General features: G+C 30.5%; 1 long non-coding RNA gene and 1 other non-coding gene across 3 annotated transcripts; one reads left to right on the top strand and one right to left on the bottom strand.

Moving 5' to 3' along the window:
• The first annotated feature begins 1,327 nt into the window (after positions 1-1,327).
• Positions 1,328-1,434, top strand: LOC112495688 (small nucleolar RNA R71). Its single transcript, XR_003062017.2, has one exon. It is a non-coding gene; the product is annotated as a small nucleolar RNA R71 (small nucleolar RNA).
• A 7,011-nt stretch (positions 1,435-8,445) lies between these two features.
• LOC102619053 (uncharacterized) lies at positions 8,446-11,816 on the bottom strand. 2 transcript variants are annotated; one of them, XR_008052019.1, is made up of 5 exons: positions 11,530-11,816; positions 11,024-11,222; positions 9,715-9,835; positions 9,091-9,150; positions 8,446-8,964 (listed from the first exon to the last, which is right to left on the bottom strand). It is a non-coding gene; the product is annotated as an uncharacterized LOC102619053 (long non-coding RNA). The 2 variants fall into 2 exon arrangements; XR_008052020.1 differs by having other exon boundaries at positions 11,024-11,815.
• Positions 11,817-17,757: the final 5,941 nt, after the last annotated feature.

The raw sequence follows: 17,757 nt of genomic DNA, 5'->3' as shown, positions 1-17,757 counted from the left end.
ACTAGCGCCTAAATCCAATAATGCTTTATCAAACAATTGGTTCCCTATAACATATGAGATAGTAGGAGAACCAGAATCCTTAAATTTTGGAGGCATTTTACATTGAAGTAAATTGCTAGTTTGTTTAGTTAAAAATACCTTTTTGGTGACATGCAAATTTCTCTTTTTAGTGCATAAATCTTTCAAAAACTTGGCATAGGAAGGAACTTGCTTAATAGCATCGAGTAAAGAAATGTTTATACTTACTTGCTTGAAGATTTCCATAATCTCACCTGTTGAAGTCTCTTTCTTTACCTTTGTTAACCTTTGAGGAAAAGGAGCCTTAGGAATGTAAGCTGGTGGGTCACTCTCTTCTGGATCATTTGGTGATGAGTCTTGTGATGGAATTGGATCTGAAGAAATAGGCTCAGATGTCTTTCTTGTTTGAACCTCCACTTTGTTGTCAAACAATTTTCCTCTTCTCAAGGTCATAATAGACTTTACTTCTTCATGCTGATGGCTTGAACTCGATCCAACTTCATGCACTCCTTTAGGATTGGGAATTGGTTGACTTGAAAACTTTCTTTTTTCTCTCTCAGCTACAGTAGTTGCTAATTGACCCAATTGATGTTCAAGCTTTAGAATAGCTTGACTGTTTGACTGAAAAGCTTGTTGGGTTGACTGAATGAAACTTTGAAGTGTATCCTTTAAAGAAGGTTTTCTTTGTTGGGATGCAATAAATTGAGAAATAGGTTGTTGGGCAGGAGGATATACTTGGTTAGGAGGGACAAATTGTTGATTGGACATGTTAAATTGTTGCCCTCCTTGGTTTGACAAAGGTTGATTTTATTTCCAAGAAAAATTAGGGTGATTCCTCCAATTAGGATTATATGTGGGTGAATATGGATTATTGGGGGTTTTCTCATATGATTGCAAGGCATGTACCTGCTCAGAATAAGCCTCTTGATATGCTTGTAATGATGGACAATTCTGTACTGCATGAGACAAGTTAGAACAAAGAGCACAAACCTCATTAGCTACACTAGGATGATGATTCATTGATTGGTTCAGAGCTAAGGTATATACTTTCCTCGAAAGTGTAGCTAGAGTGGATTTCACATCAAAATCATCTTTAACTTCATATAACCCCTTTCTAGAAACTTGAGATGATTTTTCCCTTTGATTTGAAAAATCCCACTGTTGAGAATTTTCAGAAAGTGAATTAAAGAAATCCCATGCAGCCCCTTCATGTAGGTTCAAAAATCTCTCACCATTCATATACTCTACCATATGACGATTCGACATGGTTAAACTGTTATAAAAGCATTGTGTAAGTCTCCATTTCTCAAAACCATGGTGGGGGCACTTGAGGAGTAAATCATTAAATCTTTCCCAACACTCATAAAATTGCTCACCCTCTCTTTGATAAAAATCACTTATCTCTCTCCTAAGGGCATTTGTTTTAGACATAGGAAAAAACTTGGTGAGGAACTTATTATTGAATTCATCCCACGTAGTAATAGACCCAGCAAGAAGTGAATTCAACCAAGCTTTCGCTTTGTCTTTTAATGAGAAAGGGAACATACGAAACCTAATTGACTCATCATTAAAATTTTGAAAGCTAAATGTAGAGCATATGTCAAGAAATTCCGTAATATGCAAATATGGATCCTTTTTCTCTAACCCATGGAAAGATGGTAAAAGTTGAATGACAGAGAGCTTAAGTTCAAAGTGTGTTGCTGTAGTTTGTGGCAACACAATACAAGATGGTTGGTTGGCTGCAAGTGGTGAAAAATATTCTCTTAGGGTTTTCTCTGCTTGCACTGGTGGAAGTATTAACAATAATCTATTGGGGTCATCCATCACTTCTGAAGAACTATCTCGACTACTATCAATTTTCGACTCTTTATTTTACCAAACGATTTGTTGAATCGCGTTCCCAAACACTCATAAACTACCTAGACAAAGAAGAAAAATAAAACAACAATAATAAAAATAAACAAAATTAAATAAAAGAAATCAAACAACTAAACAATAAATTCAAAATAAAATTAAAAAAAATTTGTGTTTTTTTAAAAATAAAAATTGAATAAATAAAATAAAAGACAACCTAAATTATAACTAGTTGAAGAATCAAATTAACCTAGATTAAACTGACTTTCTAGCACAATCCCCGGGAACGGTGCCAAAAACTTGTTGTGAAAATTTTAATATACTCGCAAGTGCACGAATCTAGAAATAGAATAGTGCTAACGAGGTCGATCCCACATGGATTGTTATAAATTGAAAAGTCTAATTTAAATCTAAAATTAATATTAATTCTAACCTAGTTGACCAAATTAAGTTTCTAAGAAAATTAAACCAATTAAACTAAGGAAGCAATTAAAATAAAGAAGAATTCAATAAGATAAGAATTACTAAGGTTTCAAAATCCACCACTATTCAACTAGTGATTATCTAATTATTAATTAATCCCTAATTTTAGAGTGACAACTCGAAATCAATCTATGTCATCTCATGGATATAACAATTAAGCCCAAGTAATTAAATCTAATGTAGGTTTTTTTTTTCTGCTTAATAATATGACATCTAAGCATCCCATGTAAACATATTGAATAACAAAGAGTCAAAGTTTTCCTAAGCACTCTATGTAAACAATTTAATGCAAGACATAGAATCAAAGATAATCATGTATAAACTTTATAAATCCAAGCATAGATTTAATTGAATATTAATTCTAACAATCAATAATGCATGACAGAATTGATGAAAAGATTTTAATAACATCCAATTAATGATGTGAAATAAAAACTATAATCATTAAAGAATATATATAGGAAATTAAATAAATAAAAAGATAATTATTTTATTAAATAAAGTTTCATCCTTAACCTCAGTATAAGAAAATTAGCTATACATACTTGAATTGAGAGCAAAAAAATAAAAATAAAATCATCCATGGGAAGCCAAAGTGCTGTTGCCGCTACCCTCTATTCTCTATGTCTCGCATCTGCTCTCCTCTGGCGGCTACTCCCTCTCCAAAAGCCAAAACTCCCTTTTATAATCTTTAAAATGGGCTCCACCTCTTAAATCCTAAAGGCTAAAGCCGAAAGGCTTGCCTTTTTATTTGCTTTAACTCTCACACGTGCCCGCCATAAGCCATAAATTGTTTCCTCTTTTAATTGCTCAACACGGGCCCACTTATGCAAAGCCTAATCAAGCTTCATTTAATCCTCATGTGCTGGCCACTTTTAAAGCTAATATCACTTTCTCCTCTTTGTCCGCATGTGGATGGTGAATGCATTTGTTGAGTTCGGTTTCCTTATCTTAAATGAACATGCATATAAGCATAATTGCTTCCAAGTTAATTAATCTTTAATACTCACAAATTGAACTCCTTTATGCTCTTTTTATTCATAATCTCTAATTACTTCCATATTCAATAAAATAATTTAATTAATTAAAAATAACAAATAAATATAACTAGCAATTATTTAATTAAGGGTAAAATATGCATATGTTATATGCTCATCAAATACCCCCAAACTTGGATTTTGCTAGTCCTCGAGCAAAACTAAAACTTAAAACAAAAATAAAAATAACAAAACAAAAAATAAATCCTAACTAAACCACTTTCGTAGGTAATCACGATTGCATTTAGCGTATGCAACAAGCCTTTAAATCCCTAGGCGGCCCTAGTGGACGAGTTGTAGTCTCGTGAGGGCTTCAGTGATGATACCTACAAACATCATTTTTTAAAGAATTAAAATAAAAATAAAATGAAAAGAACAACAAGCTTTAAACAAAACATGAAGATAGCCTCAAAAATTGCATAAATTAAATAGCTCAAAGAAAATTAATCTTTAATGCTTAAAAATTGCATAAATTATACGAAGGTAGTGATAAAAAATTGCATAAATTGCTTCCAAGTTAATTAATCTTTAATGCTCACAAATTGAACTCCTTTATGCTCTTTTTATCCATAATCTCTAATTAATTCCCTATTCAATAAAATAAGTTAATTAATTAAAAATAACAAATAAATATAACTAGTAATTATTTAATTAAGGGTAAAATATGCATATATTATATGCTCATCAACTAGTATATAAGAAAAGGGGAAAAAGTTATAAATGATGATTCAAGTCCACCATTTTTTTCTTCTTGCCATTATCAGTATTTGACCAATCTAATTTATAAGAGAAGAGGTTGGTTGTAGGCTGAAATTTTTGTAGTCGATCAATTAATTCAATAGCGGCTTTGGCATGGACAAGGATTCTTATGATAAATGGGGAAGGAAATCATGCCTTATAGTATCATCAAGAAATATCATCAAGAGACTATAGTAATGATTTACATCTAACAGCCTGATGCGTTTTTTGTGGATTGTCAATTGTGCCCAAGATACAACGGTAAAGATTTATTCTAAAGCGCCAAGTCTACCTAGAAGAGCAATAAAAGCATCAGCATGCTCAATCATTGCAATGAGATGTTCATGGATACATGTGACAATGAACTCTTTTCTGTTTTTTTTTTTAATGATGTTCGCTTTAGCCAAAGATTTTGGATTATACCCAAAACTTAACTCCCTCTAGTATTTGCAGTTTATGAGATAATCCCTATAAGTCCAAGATCACTACCTTCGTATATCGACTGTATTTTTCGTTCACGCCCTCCCAAGGTCTTTGGTAGCATTAATAAAGTTTGGAGTATATCCATAACTTGATCCACAAAATACACAAATATTTTTAAACTTTCGAACTAGTTCTACTACTATTATGATTCTCTTTCTTTAAGGATTTGGACCACACAAGAAAGAGATATATATAACAAATTATTTATAAATCCTAGAAAGGCAATGCGTCAAAGATAATAAATGCGGAGGTTGGCAATTTGTCAAACAGAGTGTCAGGAAAATTAGGAAAGATAATTAGTCAAATGCTATAGGAAAATTCAGATCAAGAAGTTAAAAAAGTTACAACAAAATAATAATAAAAAATGATATATACTGGTAATTGTGATTGTAGCTCACGTCTTCCTTTAGTTTTACGTCCAATAACTGCTTGAATGGCCTTTATGGGATGGGGATGACTTTCCATCCAATTTTCTTATAAATTGGCAAACTTGGTTTTTTAAAGTCAAATTCCCAAGACCAAATTTTGCAGTTTCTTTTAAGAAATGTGTCCATAAATTGTGTATCTCGCGTTGCACATATCCACTTAGATGCATCTCAAGAGATTGTAAGATATCATCTAACGATTTTTTATTTAGGTAATCCTTAATGAATTTAATTTTATCTTCACGACTATCAAACTATTTTTAAAGTTTTGCAATATGCTTCACAAGAAAGTCTTGCACATTTATGACAATTAGAGCCAAGTTGTTTAACTTTTCTTTTTCTAGCAAATGTGTTTTTTTTCTTTCCAAAACTAGGCATATAAGAAATAAATGAATTAGAAAATTCACTAGCTAATTGAACCTATGCTTCAATTAACGAATGAATATCAGCTGGAATCCTATGGATCATTAACAGACACAATCGTTCAACACGAGCTTTGTAAATATTTTTGAGAGCATTTTGAGGGAGAGAAGGAAAACGGTTATGCAAGTTATATTGTATTTCTTTCATGCTTATTTTTAGGATTTTAGTTATTATGGGAGAAGTAAATGAACCCACTGTAGAGTCACAAAGTACCATTATCCGCCATTTAACCGGGTGGAAGAATTAACTTGAAAAACACAAAAACACAAAACGGAAGCAAAAACAAAAACATGTAACAAGATGAAATTTAATTTCCACAGTAATCAAGATCAAAGAGAAGAAAGGTTTCTTGAGACATTGAGTTTTCCAAGAATGGTTTCAATCTTTGTCCATTTACTTTGAATTTATTACTATTATTTGAATTTTCAATTTCTACGGCCTTATGTCGATATGCATTTTTCACAATAAATGGACCACTCTACTATGACTTTAACTTCCCTAGAAACAAATGAAGATGAAAATTGTAAAGCATCACTTTTTGATCAATCCCAAATGTTTTTTGAAAAATTCTTTTATCATGAAAAGCTTTAGTTCTTACCTTAATAATTCTAGAATTCTCATAAGCATTATTTCTTAATTCCTCAAGTTCATTCAATTATAATTTTCACACATTGCCAGCATCATTGAGATTTAAATTGAAAGCTTTAATAGCCCAAATTGACTTATACTCAAGTTCAACCAGTAAGTGACAAGGTTTACTATGAATTAGTTAATATGGTTACATTCCTAAACATGTCCTAAATGTAGGGCGGTAAGCTCAAAGTCCATCAGTAAGTCAAAGAGACTAATCCTTTCGATTTGGGTTAACCGGATTTTCTAAAATTTGTTTAATCTCCTTGTTTGCTAATTTAATTTGACCACTTATTTGAGGGTGATAAGTAGTGGTAATTTTTTATGTAATTTCATGTTTCTTTATTAAAGATTCAAATAACTTGTTACAAAAATGCTCACCTCCATTATTGATAATGGCTCAAGGGATTCCAAATCTATTTAAAAATATTTTCTTTTTGAAAAAGTGAATCATAGTTTTGTGATCATTGTACCGAGAAGGGATCGCTTCAATCCATCTCGAAACATAGTCAACAGTAACCAATATATATACAAATCTAAATGATGATGGGAAAAGACCTATAAAATCTAATCTCCAATAATCAAATATTTCAATGACAAAGATGAGGTTTAAAGGCATCATATTTTATTTGGAGATGGACCCTAACTTTTAATAATTCTTACACATTTTACAAAATGCATGCAAATCTTTAAATAATGTAGGCCAACAAAATCTACATTGAAATATTCTTGCAGTTGTCTTCTTTGAAGAAAAGCGGCCACCAAATGCTTTAGAATGGCAAAATTGAATGATATTACTTATCTCGTCGTCTGGTATGCATCTTTAAAAAATTTGATCAGAACAATACTTGAATATGTATGGTCATCCCAACTTTTTACCTCTGTTAAGAATTTCTTCCCATCCCGAGAGTTCTAATCATATGGCATTTTCACATTTTGCAAGAAAATTAACAATGTTGGTGTATTAAGGCATATTGTGTATGGAAAATAAAAACTCATCAGGGACAAAAATTATTGTTGGGTATTGTATCAATTAAAAACTCATTTGTAACTCTTGATAAGTGATTTGCAACTACATTTTTTGCCCTCTTTTTGTTCTTGATTTTGAGATTAAATTCTTGGAGTAGCAAAATCCATTGTATTAATCTGGCTTGGTATCCTGTTTAGATATTAAATATCTAAAAGTAGCATGGCTAGAATAAATAATAATAGATTAATTAATCAAGTATGATCAAAATTTATCTAATGCAAATATTGTCGTAAGTAATTCTTTTTAATTAGTGATGTAATTTATTTTGGCATTATTCAATGTTCTACATGCATAATAGATAACAAAGGGCTTACCTTATTTTCTTTGTCCTAAAACAGCTCCAACAACATAAGCTAGCATCACACATTAATTTAAATAGTAAATACCAATATGTAGATTGCATTGTAGGGGCTGAAGTTAGAAGACTAATTGTCTTTTCAAAGGCTTTATGACATTTTTCAATCTACTCAAATGGTGTATCTTTTATCAAAAAGTTACAAAGTAGCCTAGATATACCACTAAAGTCTTTTATAAACCTCCTATAGAACTCTGCGTGTTATAAAAAAGAACAAACTTCTTTAACTGTCTTTAGTGAAGGTAATTTTGAGATGATTTCAACTTTGATCTTATCAACTTCAATTCCATTTGTAGACACGACATAACCTAAGACAATTCTAGAAATAGTCATGAAATGACATTTTTTCAAATTTAAAACAAGACCTTTTTTCTTTACACCTTTCGAAGACTCTTTCTAAATTATCAAGATATTTATCACACTACAAGAAAATAGACAATAGATGAGGAAAAATAATCGTCATAGAAGGTGGTGCATGACAGACAGTTCATCCGTCATCTATGTCATTGTCATTAATTTATGACAGAATATTTTCCGTCATGAATTCTTAATGGTAGTTTATAGTCATATATCCGTCACAATATTTTAATGAGAAAAAATAATAAAATTAAATTTGAATTTATTTAAATTTTCACTATTTTTTAAAAATTTAGTGGAAAATTAAATTGTCATTTGTAAATTTATTATTCAATTTTGGTGGAAAATATTTTATGACAGACTTTATGAAGTGTATTTCCTATCATAAATTTAATTTTTTAAAAAAATTATATTGTGATTATAATTTATTTTGTGAATTCCTGTTTACAAATTTAATTAATTAATTATTGTCAAAAAAATAAAAAAATAATACTAATTAACATCCATTCAATCCAACAAATTAATTTCAAAATAAATATATCTAGTATTCAATGTCATTACCACCAATACATAATAAACATCCCAAATTAAAAAAAAAAGAATGCCAAAATATAAAACAATAGTTAAATTCCAATTAAACCCCAAGAAAAGTAATTCAAATTCCGGCCACCGAGCCGAGTTCCCCAACAAAACTTCCAAAGATTAATGGAAATATTCCAACAGCAAGACTTCTAGAAGCAATACCCGCTTCTAGCGGCAATACATTGAATAATCTAAAAATTTATTACATTGTTTAGAACTACAACACTAAAACATAAAAGCCAAATAACTATATTAAACTCATAAAAAGCTTATAATTTATAGGAGAAACTGAAAGTATCAATCAATTTTGAGGCAACCAATTTGACAATTTAATATTAAACTCATTAAAAGCATTGCCAATAGTGAGTTTAAATATACCTGCATCTGTGTCCTTGCCAATTTGATGGGGTAGCAACTAATACATGCTAATGAACGTGCAACAGACCCAGCAACTAAGGGGACATATGGTGTCAACAGTGGAGCATTGCCAGTAGTGAAATTTTCCATCAAATTGCGAAAACTGTCATAACAAGAAAGGTAAATTCCCACCTGAAACGAGTAATTAACAGAAAAAAAAGATAATCATCAGAATGCAAAACAATTTCAATGCCACACTAATGTATGGGATGAAATATTTGAAGAAACACAAGCAATTTATGTACAGGAGAGACTTACTGTTGGCACAGACAATGCTAAACTTGCATAAGTGCCTCTCCATAGTCGGGTAAATCCCTCCTGCGCATGTTTAGCTCTTATGAAAGCTTTGATATTAAAGATCAAAATTTAAGATTCACCAACAGTAGCACCAAGCAATCTATTTATTGAAGGCACATTAACTACACAATACAAAATCTCTTTCCATAATATATGTAATCACACTGCAAGTATAATGCAGTACACTAAAATGCCATCAGTTGACTTGTTCTAAAAAATGTCTATAAGACATTCTTTACAAATCCCAGTTCTTACGGAGTTATTTTGCTCATGGATCAAAGCACTTTAGGACTAGAAAAATGACGTCATCTAAATAGGAAATCAGGAGTATTAACATGTAATTCCGATTGAATTTAGTTTTTCTTCTTCATAATTTTCCTGTGAACTATAACAACTGCTTTCTAGGATCTCTTTCTTCTTTGGAGATACAATAGCTTTACAAAGATCCAATATAAAACTCTTTAGGATAAAAATAGTCCAAGGAAAGCTTTTCTCCACAGCATAAACTATGCACTTTTGGAAAACTTCAATTCTTTTTATCAGATATATGTGTAATTTATTCATAAAGTCCTTGTATCCACCAACCTGGCGTACGACTTTGTAGAAAACATCCAGTGTTCCTTTATATCTATTACATTCTGGAGCTGGTTCAGAGCCTGGAACTGCACACGTGCATGATCAGAGAATTTCTCATATCTGGAAGCATCTACAGAAACAATTTGAAATACAGCACTCGTCACAAGATCATATAACATAGGGCAGTAAGAATAGTAATGCATATGCATAATGATCATAACATAAAAGAGAATTCATCTATCACATTTATCATTCCAACCCTCTCAAAATACTAACTGAAGGAAAGGAGGAGACAAATTTAACAAAAGCAAACCAAGGGGGAAAACCAGAGGAAAGCAAAACATATGACATGCATTTTTAAAACATTTGGGTTCATTCTCTTAACAAGTTATCTAACACTTAATACATTTAGTACCTACAGAAGTTAGACGATGGCAAGAGCTTAGACCACAATAGCAATTGATGAAATTTCATTACGTAAAATATCACTTAGTTTTGGTAAGACTATTATGTGTGCTCAATATAAGTCATTTTGATATCAGTACACAAAGATTTTTTTCTTGATATGGCTGTTCATGTACAGAGAAGATACCCCACTTTCTCTAATATCAACGTTTCAAGCATTTTCTTTCCTCATAAGATACCATTTCGGATAGTGTACAATGCAAAGTAAAGAATCCCAAAAAGGGCAGTTCACATGCCATGTTACTTTCAAAAGATGCTGTATGACATAGACCCTCATAAGGGACGCCAGTAGCCTGGGCTTGCAACCTTGTCTGAAGATGAAGGCAGGAAATCTATTAGCTTTGTAGTTTGTAGCTTCATCATGAAATCTCAAAAGATGAAGCAATGTGAAGACCAAGATTTCTGAAAAAAACTGGAGAAGAGATAGAGGATCCATGCAACAAGCATCACTCAAATTTAGAAAATAGTTGGGCGACTTTAGCCCACGTTTAAAATATTTATAATAATTAGTAAAAGAATCATGAAAAGTAAATAAAGAAAATTTAATTTTTCAATCTTTTTGCGTCCTTTTCTTTCATTCTCTAAAAAAATCATAGCTTCTCAAGGATTGAGAATAATGACACAACATTTGGATTCTATTCTTGAGATAAAGAGAAACAATAATTAACATCTATCCACAATACGATTCTCACAAGTAGAAAAAATAATAATAATACTAACAATAATAAAAAATAAGAAAATGACAATTGAAGGGAAGAAAAATTTCGATATAACAGAGCAAAATTAGCAATGAATAAGTTAAATAAAGAAAAAATGAAATGAAAATTTAGGTGGAGTAGAGTCATTATAAAACCTTAGCGACATCGAGAGGATTAACAATAACGGCAGAAACGATAGTAGTGCCGGCAGTAGAGAAAGCCCTTTCTGCAAACCCCAAACTGAAATCTTTTATGGCTTCTGAATGCCGTAAAGCTTCCTCTTTAGACGAAGTCTCAGATGATACTGAGACGGACGAAACGCTTCCCTCCAAATCAACCCTGGTCGCCGCCAACCTGAAACGAAATTAAGAAACGGCAGCGAGCTGACTGAGGAGATCGAAAATACGCATCTGGAAAGTAAAATAAATTGAACAAATCTTGAAAATTTGAACAAACACCCAGAAATTTGAACAATTTTTACAAAACAAGAATCATCAAAACCTAACTCTAGCAAAACTTGAAAATTAAAAACCAAAACAAATAAGAACATTGAAATCACACAAGCTAACCCTAAATAGTGCGAACAAATCAAAAGCTTGAAATTATGAAAACACAATCAAAATCACGGCATAATGGATTCACATAAGCGACGAGAAACAACATGCAAATGAGAAATTGGACATGAGGAGTGGCTAAGAGGCCGCTGTTGAAGAAGTGCTTCTTGCACCAGTGCTTTTTGCTACTGTTGATGCTGCTTCAACCTCTGGTACTGCATTTTCCTTTAGAATCAAAGGATTTGTAAACTGTTTGGTTCCCGAGAAAATTTCGTTATGATTTCTCGAGAAAATGAAAGAAGAGAAAAAAACAAAGAAAACGAGAGAGACGAGAGAAGCAGCGTTTTATTTTCTAAGTTTGTATTCGTTTAAAAATTACGGAGAAAAAAAGGAAGAAAGAAAGTTTAAAGTACCCAAAACAATACAGTTTTGCTAGCATTTCTTTTTTTTTTAATTATTAAAACGAACCTTTTATTTTTTTTAAATAAAATAATATATAAAATTTGGGTCAAATATGGTTAAAGTAATTTTTCTATCATAATTTCTTGATAGATTAATTTCTATCACGATTCTATCATAAGTTCGTGATAAATGATAATCCTATCATAAAGCCATCATAAATTTATGATAGAAAATATTTCTATCACAAGACTATTATTAATTTATGATAGATTGAAAATTATATCACAAGTCTATGATAATTTTATGATATACCTAGAATCTGTCATAAGTTGTCTGTCATCTATTAACAGTTTTTTTGTAGACTTGTAGTGTCAAAAGAATTTTCAAATATAGTTAAATCATCCATAAAAGCTTCCAAATAATTTTCAATCATGTCACTCCAAATGCTTAGCATACATCTCTAAAATGTTACAAGAGCATTACAGAGTTTAAAAGACATTCTCTTAAATGAAATATTCCATATGGGCGTTTGAATGTAGCCTTAACCTAATCCTCTAAGGCTATAGGAATTTAATAATAGCCTGAGTATCCATCAAGAAAATAGTAATAAGGATGTCTTGTTACTCTCTCAAGCATTTGGTCTAAAAATAAAAGAGAAAAATAGTCTTTTTTAGTGGCATTGATTAATATTAAAAATTCCATGTTTATTAAGGGGTAAAAATATTACTTTGTGCTTATATTATAATTTACATTTGTAATTATGTAGCATATTGTGAATTTCTAAATATTTTTCTAAATATTTGATTTTTTGTATTTTTATGTATTTATTAGGTAAAAATAATAATTTCACGCAATTTGAGACTCCAAACAAATGTACGGATGTCAAATTTAGATTCTAGAGGTCTGGAAAGTTAGATCATTGTTGACGAGTATCCACGACTTTTGTTGTAAAATTATAAGTTTTTACAATGGTAAATTTGGTAATTGTGAAATTATAAGTTTTTGCCATGTTAGATGTGGTAATTATTAGTGGAATGTGTTGGGTGTGCTTGAGTGGATTAAGTTAGATTTATATTTTGTTAGTGGGACAAATGTAATTAGTTTTATTTATTTGTGTGGTTAAGATGTAATTAGTTTTATTTATTTTTGTGGTGTGGATTAATCATGTATTAGTATAAATAGAGGGGGGGACATCTCTCTACACATTTTCTTCTCTTCTTTCCCCTCAAATTCTTCTTCTCATCGCTATTTGTAATATATTTTCAATAAATAAAATTAGTTTTATTTTTAATTTTCAAATACTATTTTTTAATTATATTTTTTTTATTATTTTAATAACTAGCTTTATTTCAAATATTTTTAGCTAAATACTAATAGTTAGGGAAATGTGAGATTCTTAGTAAGAAAATATGATTTAATCTAATTTTATTTTTAATTATATGAATTAAATTATTTTCCATCTAATTTTATCCATATTTTATATTTTGAAAATTTGATTTGTTGTAGACAAACATGGGTTTTGGCACAATGAATTCTTAATATCTTAGTATAAATTATGGTAAAATAGTATTTTGACTTATTATAAACAAGTTAAATTTTGGTACACTAAGTACTTAATCCATAATAAAATTATGGGGAAAATAATTCTAATTTATACAATTAATCATTTGGGCAATAAACTAAAAATAAAAAGAATTTATTAAATTGTATTTATTACTGAGAGTGGATCCATAACCCTAATTAATTTAATTTTATAGTTTTGCTCAAATTAAATTGCATATATTCAAATTTTATTTTCATTTTTTAGATAAATTAAAATAAATAAATTAAATATTTTCTCTGTGAATCGACCTCGGACTCACAAAGCTATAGTATAACTAGGCACTCTTATATTTGGGAGTAAATTAAACACTTTTAAGTCGTATCAGACATCATTCAATTTTCTATAATCAATGCACATACTCCAACTAAATGGGACTCATGTTGATATTAGCTCATCTTTGTTGTTTTTTACAATAGTTATTCTAGATTTCTTTGGTACTACTTATATTAGACTTATCTATTTACTATTAAAGATAGAATGGATAAATTCTACATCTAGATCTCGTTCTTTACCACTTCTTGCATATCAGTGTTTAGTCTTCTTTATAGTTGACAGGTTGTTTTGGCATTTTTGGTAAGTGTATTTTGTGTGTGTAAATTAAAGGATTAACGCACTTTATGACCTTAAAGGTCCAACCAAATACAGCTTTGTGTTTTTTTAGAACAATCAATAGCATACCTTCTTGATTGCTTGTGAGTTGAGAAGAAATTACCTCTAGATAGATTTATTAATCTCCTAAGTACACATATTTTAATCCTTTTGGTAAGGGCTTTAATTCAAGCTTGGGTACCTCCTCTTCCTTTGTCTCTTCAAGTTGTCTCATTTGTTCATGGTTTAATTGGCTACTGTTATCTTTAGAAACCTATGTAGAATCAAGTATAGAGCTATGCTACCGGCATTATATTTCGATTTCTTACTCGTTTCAAATGAACTAGAAAAACAGAATTTGTAAAAATCTCATCCTGAATGTGTTCCTCAATGAGTTTAATTTCCTCACTCTCATTATCTTCATCTTTTACGTCATGAGGTTGTTTACACATTAAATACATTGAGTTCCAATGTCATGTTTTAGAAAGATAATTTCATCACTCAATTCCAGCAATTAATCAAAGCATTAGCAGTGGCTAAAAATGGTCAACTTAATATGATGCGAATTTGTTTGCATTCATTAATAATTGGTTTAGTTTTCAAAACAACGAAATCCACAAGACATATAAATTTATTAACTCGAATCAACACATCTTCAATTGTTTCTTTTGGTACCTTAATCGACCTATCTATAAGCAAAAGATTATTGGAGGTTAGTTTTAATTCACCAAGATTAAGTTGCTAGTATACATAATAAGGAAGTAAATTGACATTAGCATCTAGACTAAGCAAATCATGTTCAAATTTATGCTCTCTAATAATGGGTAAAATATTTGGGAAACTAAGATCTTTATATTTTAGAGCAATTAGTTGAAAGAATGGAACTTGTTTTGCTAGAAAAGATTTCTATTGCACCTTATGCTTCCTTTTTACAATGCACATATCTCTAAGAAATTTAGCATAAGATGGTACCTATTTAACAGTATCTAGCAAAGGAAAGTTGACCTTCACTTGTTTGAAAACTTTATAAGTCTCTAGACTATGGTTTGATTTCTTTGGCTTGATTAGTACTTGAGGAAATGGGGTTAATAGAGGAGAGTTGTTATCTCTTGATGGGCTAAAGGCTCGTCAAACTATTCATTACTCTCTGAAATTGATTCCTTATTAATTTCATGAGTATTAAGAATGTGTTTTTCAACAACTTTACTATCACGAATGGTCATAATCAGTTTGACTTGGCTTATGTTTTGGTTTCCTATGCTACTCATTTGAGGATTTTGTTGACTCTTGGGATTTGATTCTAATTGGGAAGGAAACTTACTTTTTCTTAAATAATGAAGGCTGATATCAGTTTGGACATACTATCTATCAAATTGGTTGGTAAGGATTTGCATGGTTTGATTATTAATGGACTCTTGTTTTTCTATGAATGATTGCAATGTATCTTGAAGAGCTTTTTTTGGTGGTGGGACATAAGATGGGTAACTTTGGGAGTTTTAGAAGTTCTGACATAGAGGAGGTTGTTATAACGGTTGTGCATGACTGTCATTCTTCTAAATAAAATTTGGATAGTTTCTCCAACCAGAGTTGTAGGGTTGTGAGTATAGATTAAGATTATGTCTTTTGAAATTGTCTATAACATTCACTTATTTGTGCAAACACTCTTTTAGAGCTAGCAATCTCGGACAATCCTACGTAGAATGGTCAATAGAATTACAAACATAACATGAAATATATTGAATAAATTTTACATCATCATCTTTTTTGACTCAAATGCTTCTACTTTTTTAGCTAAAGATGCAAATTTGGCTTGAAAGTCATAGTCTTCTCCAATGTTGTACATGCCTTCATCAAATGGAGATGATTGGGGTTTACTTAATGACTTATAAGAACCAATACACTATGTCATAATGTTGTGCATTCTCTGCTATATAGACAAGATAATCTAATGCAACTTCAGGATTTTTGTCTCTAAATTCTCTATTACGCATCATTTCAATAACCTGCCTACTTTGGGATGTTAGTCCCTTGTACAAATATGACACTAACCTCCATATTTCAAACCCATGGTATGGGCAAATGTTAGAAAAATACTGAGGTTATGAGATCAGCTACTGGTTTTTAAATATAGTCATAATACACTCTCATTCTTATAATTTGCATTTCTTTAGTCAGTTAATTATTATGTCATTTAATTCTTAATTGACTATATGTATAGATAAATATGGAATCAAGTACTCAATGTACTATAGTTATATTGGAGTGTCGATATTATGTTAGAATTCCATATAGATCCAAATGAGATCTAGATTTACAAACTAATATGACATAAAAGTAGCCAATAAAAAAATATAAATTATAAACATATAACAAATAAAATAAACTTAAAACTCATTTTGAGAGAGTAATTAATTCTATGATTTAAATCCTTCAGCTTCACCTTTCACTTCTGCCTAGAAAATTTAGTTGCTCATGTTTAAAAGAAAAACACTCATTTTATTTAATAAACTTTGTGAAGTACAATACAAGAAAATTAAAAACAAGGGGAAAGAAAAGAGATTTTTTTTTTTTGTAAACTTCACTCTAGATTTACACCCAAAATACTCACCACTAAAATCCACCATAAATTCTCTTTTTTTTTTCTTCTTTCTCCTAAAATCCAACACACCTCAATTATGAGAGCTCTTTCCATTCTATAGGCAAAGTTTTGAATGATCAAGTGTGGGTATTTACATGATATTTTAGTGAGCTTATAATCACAACATTTAGATGAAATTTAGTAGTACAATCCAAGGGTCTAAAATTTACACCCATTATGGATCGTTGGATTCAACATGATTGACTACTATTTTCAAGTCAAAGTGGCGACCTTCTTTTGCCCATTTGTCAAGGTTGTTGATCTCATTTGTCAAGATAGTTTACCTGCCCAAATTCAATGTGATAACAAGAGCTCAAACACATGGCACAATCTCATATGTTTAGCAATAATTCCAAATTAAAGGGCTAGAAAATCTCTTATGGCTTCTGAGTTTTTGGAATCCAAATTTCACGTCCATTTTTCCGATCCAAGCATCATGATTTCAAGGAATTACTTGCAAACACAAAAAAAATCATAATTAAAAAGATGTAAAAATTAATAATTCATAAAATAGGTTAGGGATTTATTAATGTAGTGAAATTGTTAATGTTATCAACACTGTAAGTGAAAAATGATAATTTTAACCTTTATTAAATGTGCACTTTCTAGAGTAAATCATTAGCGCAAGAGCTATTCTTCTTGTATATGTGTATTTTGCAATGAATATCTCATAGAATTCTAGTTCATTGTTTTCACCCTTCTGCTGCTACTCTTATCTTTCTCCAAAAAATAAAGTGCTACATGCCCAAAAAATATACTAACTTTGTTGTTTTCCAACTATCATATTTATTGCCCTAACATTATATTAACTACAAAAGTTACACCAAATGACCAGCATCATTTCTTGGTGAATATGTTGCATAAAATGAATGATGCTGCCCTACGCCTTCACTTCAAACATACTCTGCAATAAAAACTGACAATATTACTAAATTTTAACGAAACATAGGAAATTTAACAACATTATTGAATGTGCATTTGAACCAAACAACATATTAAACAACTTATTGCAAATATGAAGGACTGATTTGCCCTTTAAATCTCTTTTTGTCTTTCTTACACGAGGGGCAGATTGTGAAGTGATTCATGAAGTAGTTGTTTGTT

This window comes from Citrus sinensis, chromosome 9 (genome assembly GCF_022201045.2).
Source record: "Citrus sinensis cultivar Valencia sweet orange chromosome 9, DVS_A1.0, whole genome shotgun sequence".
NCBI lineage: Eukaryota > Viridiplantae > Streptophyta > Magnoliopsida > Sapindales > Rutaceae > Citrus > Citrus sinensis.
Note: the sequence above shows the minus strand (reverse complement) of the source record. Positions and strands in the feature narration are given on the sequence as shown.